Below are 8,190 nucleotides of genomic sequence, written 5' to 3' on the forward strand. Positions count from 1 at the left end.
AATAAATATTTAATGTTGGCCCAAAACATTATTTGGAACAAGAATAATAACTGCAAAATGTTTAATCCAACTTTAAGAAGTGAGGACATCACCGAGTACCCTTGACATAAGATTCTACACTACTCTTTGAAACCATTTGTATTATTGTATTCTCAAGCATAGTTTCACCTGGCACTTGGTTCTCTCGTGTCTGTAAATCAAATGAAAAAGCTACATTGATAAAGATGCTCATTTCAGGCTCTTTCCTGTACCTCATATTGACATTCACAAGTTAGCTGGATATCAAAAATAATTTAGATTCCATTCTTCCCCCTAAGGAGATCGGAGCAGTATACAATAACTGCAGTTAAGAAAATAAACCAAAACCAACAATAAAATTATATATATATATATATATATAGATAGACACACACACACACACACACACACACACACACACACACACCCCTCACACACCCGGCTGGGTTTCCCCAGCCACTCTGGAAAGCTCCCAACAAAATTATGAATGAATGAATGAATAAATAAATAAATAAATCTAAAAAGGATAAAAATCAGACATTAAAAGCTTCCCTAAATAGGGCTGCCTTCAGATGTCTTCTAAAAGTCAGATAGTTGTTTATTTCCTTGACATCTGATAGGAGGGCATTCCACAGGGCGGGAGCCACTACCGAGAAGGCCCTCTACAGACTATATACCGGTATATATTTATGAGAGCTGAGGAGTTCCAAGGGATGTACTGCTGGGTATCTTTTCTCTAAATGATAGGGCACTGGAGATGTAAGGTTGTATATTAACAGATTGAAAAGCAGTGTGAGAGCAAGCCTGCTGTCATGTGACCTGTAAGATTATACCGCTGGTTCTCCCAGTTTCTGTAGATAGAAAGCGGTTGTGTCAGTTTCCCCTTCACCTGAAGCAGCAAAATGTCTTGGGCTGACCCTGGTCGCCACGCAATCTACCAAGCACGCCTCTCAGGGGCCACCCTTGCAGGTGAATGAACCATTCGGAGGATCAACCACAGCCAAAGTAAGAAACAAGAACCTTCCTTTGGTCAAATTCTGGATTCTAATCAGGCAATTCTAATCTTCAAGGCAAACCGTAACGACAGACCCGTTTTCAATACCGAGACAGCAAGGCTTTCATCAATACGCTAAGCGCACTGCGAAGCCACCTCTATAAACGTTAAGATAGCGTGATGCTTTCAAGGCCATGCCTTTTTCCCATTTTTCAAAACATTTTCAGAGTCTCAAAAACAACATCTCAACATCTAGCAACAAAATTGTTTCCCTTTTGTCTGTTCTCGGCCTTCCTTCCTGCTAGCACTTGTATCCTCTGCTTGTTTATGGGTTGTTTTCTGCAACACGCTGGTTTTCTGCGAAAACTGCCATGTTTTCTGTGTAGATGTCGGAAGGGGAACATCACTGTTATCAGTAAGCCAAAAGTTCCTTCTATCTCCATCTGTGCTTGTTTGGCAGACCAGTCAGGAAACTGAAAGTTAGCATAATAGGCTGCTCAGAAGGACTAGGGAGCCACTCAGAAGCTATGCACCACAAATTGGCAAACAATAGTCTCTCAGCGAAAGCCCTGAGTCTGAACCCTGATAACACGGATATATTTAGGAGCTAAATGACAAGTTCGTATAGAAAGTAGGAAATGATTGAAAGGGCAAGGAGGGTGGGGAAGGGTGTGAGAGAAAAAATATTATGGTGTCTAAGCTGTCCACTACAAAGCCAATCATAGCAATTTAAATGTGAAAATGTAAAATGGAAGAAGTGTACGTTAGAAACTCAATTATTTAGTTTTTATACTAAGACCACCATTGGGATAGTCTGTCTTGAGCATCAAAGTGTTTTGGGACATCACTACAGTGGTGCCTCGCAAGACGAAATTAATCCGTTCCGCGAGTCTCTTCGTCTAGCGGGTTTTTTGTCTTGCGAAGCAACCCTATTAGCGGATTAGCGGATTAACGCTATTAGCGGTTTAGCGGCTATTAAAGGCTTAGCGGCTTAGCGGCTAAAAGGCTATTAGCGGCTTAGAAAAAGGGGGGAGCGGGGGGGAAATCGGAACACTCGCAAGACGTTTTCGTCTTGCAAAGCAAGCCCATAGGGAAAATCGTCTTGCGAAGCAGCTCAAAAACGGAAAACCCTTTTGTCTAGCGGGTTTTCCGTCTTGCGAGGCATTTGTCTTGCAGGGCACCACTGTATTAGGAAGGTGCTTTTATAATGCATGCTGTTGCATATATGCTGATATTATCAAATGAATAAAATCTCCTCTAAACAAAAACAAAAAATTAATCTGCTGAGAAACAGCAGTCAATACAAAGGTCTTTAAAAAGCTGATCAAAAGTTTCACGGTGCTCATTACCTTTCATAGTCTCAGCCAACACTTTCACTCCTCTTATGTCAGCTTTTGCAGCAAAGTCTAGTTCAGATAGCTGCCAAAATTTATTGCAAATTTTGCAAAGCTTTTGACCTGTATCGTCTTATTAAACTTTTATGAAAAATCAATGGAGTTCAATCATGTTATGGGCTGTTCCTCACACACGTGTCAGTGGTAAACGGAGAAGTCTATTTATCCCAAAGTCTGAAGGGAAGATGTTTCAACTGATGAAGGGCTCTGTTTGTAGCTACATGTTTTGTGCTGCCTGTGAACTTCAAGCCAAGTTCTTACCAAAATGACATAAAATAATCAACTGGATGGGGTGGAGTGGAAATCAAAGTGAAGTGTGCTAGCGACAAATTCTCTTCTAATAACATGTATCGATATGTAAGTTCCAGTGAGTTTAGTGGGGCTGCCTCCCAGGTAAGTGTGTACATTGCAGACTTTGAATAATTTAGGATTATTTTCCTGTTGTTTGGAACACTTACTGAACTCCATGAACTTTGTTTTAAATAGAAGTTTCTTCAGTTCTTCTTTGCACAGTTTAGAAACAAAACATAACCTCTGATAGAGACAACTGTATAAATGCACTGGGAAATTGCACAGCATTAGAAGTGAGGTTTAGCAGTGTGTGCATATATGTGTGTTCAGAATTAATCCACAGAAATTAAGATTTTACAGATTAATAACTGAGACTTGCTCTTTTACAAAGAACCTTACAATAGAAGTAAAACCAACATTACTGTCATCGTCCATCAACTTTCCCACACGGTACTAAATTAAGAATGCAGCTCAGACTTTCCATGCTTACAGGCATAGTGTGCCACTCCACCATCAATGAAAGAGCTTTTTCTGAGGAACCCTTTGAAGCACACAACAAATTAATCTGTCTCTGTTCACTTGCTTGCCAAACTTGGTGGATGTGTTTGTTTTCATTCCAGCTGCTTTCAGAGAGGCATCACACATCCTCATTGCAACAGAAATATAAGCATTATGACAAATGACCAGGAGATGAAAGCCGTGTGTGGTATCAGCACTAATTGTTAATATAATAGCTAGACTCATTGTTATTGTTGGTTTTACTATAAAGAAAAACAGAAACCATATTTAGCAACATTCGTTTTTCTGACCAAAAAACCAAAAACAACAACATCATGAAAATGTTTCAGAAATCAAAGGGTGAAAGGGAATAAAAAGGGTTGCTGAACTGGTGGCAGAGTTAATGAAGTCATTACAAGATTATTTGATTTCAATCTGGATGATGTTTTCATATGAATATTCTGACACACACAAAGCACATTCTTAACATGGTCTATGATTAGGCTAAAGCATTGAAACCAATAGTTATTCAGTCCCCCAAAGCCACTTTATGCTGACTGTACTACCTCTGATGCCCATCTAAATTAATGCTAGGGTTAGCAGTACAGTCGTACCTTGTTTTGCGACTGGGATCTGTTCCGGAGCCCCAGCTGCTAGCCGAAAAGGACGCAAGGCAAAGTGCCACATCTGCACACACGCGCAAAGCACGATTTAGCACTTCTGCGCATGTGCAAGCAGCAAACCCGGAAGTAACCCCTTCCGGTACTTCCGGGTTTGCCACGGACATTCGCTGGAATGGACGCTAGATGAGGCAGACGTTTGCGGAGGTATTACTATATATATTAAATGAAAGTATTGAAAATTAAGCCCATAAATTTTCCATTCACATCCTGGTTCCAAAATTTTGCCAATCTGAAGCCAGGAAGCAGTATGTGGATGCCATTCTGTTTGTAATCCCCAGGAACTGCCTCTGACAGTTGAGGCAGAATACAGGCATCATGGCTAGTAGCCCTTGAGAGCCTTGGGCACCATAAATCGGTCTAATCTCGTTTTAAAGCCATCTAAGTTGGTGGCCATTGCTACATCTTGGGGAGCTCCAACTCCTGCCCAAAGAAGCTGCATGTTGTTGCTGGACTTTGTGTTATCTTTCTGGAGCCAGATGAAAACCTTTTAATTTTCCCAATCTTTTAACTGCTGATGTGACATTTATCTTCTCAATTGGTTGTTTTTTTAATGCTGCCTTTGTTCTATGTTGCTTTATTACTATATTTTATTAATAAAGTGCTAATTGAAGGGGAGTGCAGTATATATGGGACGCAGGTGGCGCTGTGGTCTAAACCACAGAGCACAGGACTTGCTAATCAGAAGGTCGGCGGTTCGAATCCCCACGACGGGGTGAGCTCCCGTTGCTCGGTCCCTGCTCCTGCCAACCTAGCAGTTTGAAAGCACATCAAAGTGCAAGTAGATAAATAGATACCGCTCCGGCGGGAAGGTAAACGGCGTTTCCATGCGCTGCTCTGGTTTGCCAGAAGCGGCTTAGTCATGCTGGCCACATGACCTGGAAGCTGTACGCCGGCTTCCTCGGCCAGTAAAGCGAGATGTGCGCCGCAACCCCAGAGTCGTCTGCGACTGGCCCAAACGGTCAGGGGTCCCTTTACCTTTACAGTGTGTGTGTGTGTGTGTGTGTGTGTGTGTGTGTGTGTGTGTATCAAATAAATAAGAATGAAGAGGGTGATAATGGAGTGAAGTTTTTTACTTTCCACGTCACCTTGCCTTGTATATTACATATGACTGTACCCAATGTTAGTCCTACTCAAAATGTGACGATATAGAAACACTTTTATAAAATAAACTAACTTTCTCTTTTTATGTATAAAGTGCCATTTTAGAGAGATTTCAATCTTAATGGTGGTAGCCCAAGAAAAGTAATAAGTTATACCATAAAAAAACCAGTAACGAAATCCCATATATATTAGCACATATAGATTTGATCAGTTTAAACAACAATTATCTTTTTTATTTGATTGATTTCTTACCCACCCTATGCCCTAAGGTCCTAGGGTGGTTTAGCAGTATTTAAAATTATAAGATAAAACAGTTGCAATTATAAAGCAGATAAAACCATTCCAAATGGAATAGAATGGTATAAATTTAGCCAAAGTTACTTTCACTGCCAAAGGCCCAGGGGGGAAAGCTGCTTCTTTAACATACAGCAAAGGCTGCACAGTGAAGTTGCAAGATGCATTCTATGGGGACGGAGTTCCCCAATTTAAGGGCTGCCACAGAAAAAGCTCTCTCCCAGCCTCCACAGTTCCAAGGCTGGGGAAAATATTAAGAGAGCCCCCTCTACAGATCTTAACGTTATTCAACTAAAGCCTTAGTTCTGCATAAAGGAAACAGGAAATGAAAAATAAAATATTAAGCTTCCCTTCCAATGAGTGACACCTTTTTATTAAATTGCAAGCTATGCCACATTGCCTTCAAAATCTCAGAGGACATCAGGTTTGGCAATATGCAAAGTTATTTAAATTTAGTTGTTTAAATTTAATTATTATTTAATTGGTTAAATTGCAGTTGATCAATCAAACATTATTTAAACAGTGTGGAGCCCGAACACTTACGTTTGTTTTTTTTTTTATAATAATTTTTATTGGATTTCTTTTTTTGCACACAAAAAGAATAAACAATACATACAACAGAAAATTACCACACTTAAGTGCTATAAAAGAAAAAGAGATAAGAAAGATAAAAGAAAAACAGAAAATCGGACAAGAAGACAAAAATAGAAAAACTACAACATAAATACATAAAACTGTCGACTTCCTTCCCTACTGATTTCGGGTTTTGCTTTCACTAGTTATCTTTTTCCCGCTGGTATTTGTTTCTGATTTGCGCATCGGGAGTTTTACAACAGACCTGCTGTATTTGGTAGGTTTTTAAAATTACCTTCAAAATAAACCATAAACTTACTCCAATCTTCTTTTAGCTTTGTATTTTTGTGATTTCTAATTTTTTGTGTCAATCTTGCTAATTCAATAAAGTCATGTAGTTTTATTTGCCAGTCCCTCACCGTTGGAAGATTTGTGCATTTCCAGTTTTGAGCGATTAACATTCTGGCCGCTGCTGTTGAGTATTGGAATAGAGTTTTATCTTTTTCTTGGATATCTTTCCCGACCATTCCTAACAGAAAGGCCTCCGGACTCTTGGGAAATGTATATCTAAGTATTTTTTTTAACTCATTATATATCTGGTCCCAAAATTTTTTAAAAAAATTGCAGTTGATCAATCAAACATTATTTAAACAGTGTGGAGCCCGAACACTTACGTTTGAAAGCTACTCTATATTCATTAGGAACCTCTCTTAAGATAACACGACAGTCATTAAGCTCAATAATTATTCCTTTCTGCGTGCAAGTCTATACACAACGGCTACAATCAGAACACTCCCTGGAGCCCAGTATATTCATAGCTTCCTGTTCTCTTTTACATGATAGGAAGCTTCATTGTGCAGTCACAAATTCCCCACTGCGCACACCAAATTGTGTGCTCTTCAGGAAGACCCACACAGAAGAGAGATGGATCTGGATAGCAAACATATGTCATGTGACCCCTGAACTACGCGCCAGGCAAAATCTTTCCTCTTTAACCAGGCCTTTGGCTCATTGACATCCAATGCCCTTTTAAAATAGGGGGGGGGGTGTTATTGGGTTGTTTTTGTTTTTGTTTTGATTATGTATTTGGGTTTATATATATATTGTGATTTTATCCTGTGAACCGCCCTGAGACCTGCAGATACAGTGGTACCTCGCAAGACGAATGCCTCGCAAGACAAAAAACTCGCTAGACGAAAGGTTTTTCCATTTGCGATTTGCCTCGCAAGACGAATTTCCCTATTGTCTTGCTTCGCAAGACGAAAACGTCTTGCGACTTTGTTAAACCGTTAAAACCGTGCTTCGCAAGACGAAAAATTCGCTAGACGGCAAAACTTGCGGAAGGAATTAATTTCGTCTTGCGAGGCACCACTGTATAGGGCAGCATACAAAATAAAATATAATAATAATAATAATAATAATAATAATAATAATAATAATAATAATAGAGACAGGGGTGTGTAAAGACATATGAGGAAAGATATTTTGGTCTTTCCATCTTGTATTTTTATGTCGTCAACATAAGAACATAAAATCTATATATAATAATAAATTTATGAAATTGAGGGTAGCCTCCTCAACCTAGCGATCAGCAGATGTTAGGGACAAAACTGCCATCATCCTGGACAATAGACCATGCCAGCTGGGGTTGATGGGAGTTGTAGTTCAAAACTTCTGGAGGGACCAAGCTGCTTTAACGCTTTCCCTCCCTTCGTTGGACCAACATGTTGTTCTATTTAGATCGTACAAGGACACCCACCCACCCACACCCAAACCCCTGTAGCTGGCTTAACTGCTTAGACCAATTCTCTTCTGCATACAATGCTTCCTTTGGTACTTCCACTGTAGACGGCTGAATTATTTATTCAAAAATCACTTCTTGCACCTTTGCCAGAGGCTATTGACTCTATACAAAGGGTCAGGGCTTAAAACGTGACACCTTTGCTCAGTGGTGGGTTGCCTTCATATTAATATACGCAGTGTAAATATTTAGCCTTGTGCACAACATTTGATGACAGTGTAGCATTCAATGCAGGATATTTGCTTGTTCCAATAACACTTAAAAATTGAGGTGCTGGTATAGCAATTCAATTCAATTTAGACCAAGCTGCCTCCCAACATATCAATGCATATTCATAAAATCCAGCAGTAATTACCTTTAAACATTTGAAATATACATCTCCGTCCAACAATACATAGTCAGTATAGTATACAATAGAAAATAAAATGACCAATTTACATATTGGCTCCCAAGGGCCATGATAAAAAGATGGCTCTTTAAGGACTGTGTAAAACTGCCAAGGGATGAGGCCTGATGGATCACGTTTAGAATACGGTTCCGTAA

At 39.6% G+C, this 8,190-nt stretch overlaps 1 long non-coding RNA gene across 8 annotated transcripts in view; it reads right to left on the reverse strand.

The window, feature by feature from the left end:
* LOC309533909 overlaps positions 1–8,190 on the reverse strand; it is a 126,650-nt gene that overhangs the window by 96,018 nt on the left and 22,442 nt on the right. The window lies entirely within an intron of this gene.

This window comes from Podarcis vaucheri (assembly GCF_965113315.1).
Source record: "Podarcis vaucheri genome assembly, chromosome: 6".
Taxonomy (NCBI): domain Eukaryota; kingdom Metazoa; phylum Chordata; class Lepidosauria; order Squamata; family Lacertidae; genus Podarcis; species Podarcis vaucheri.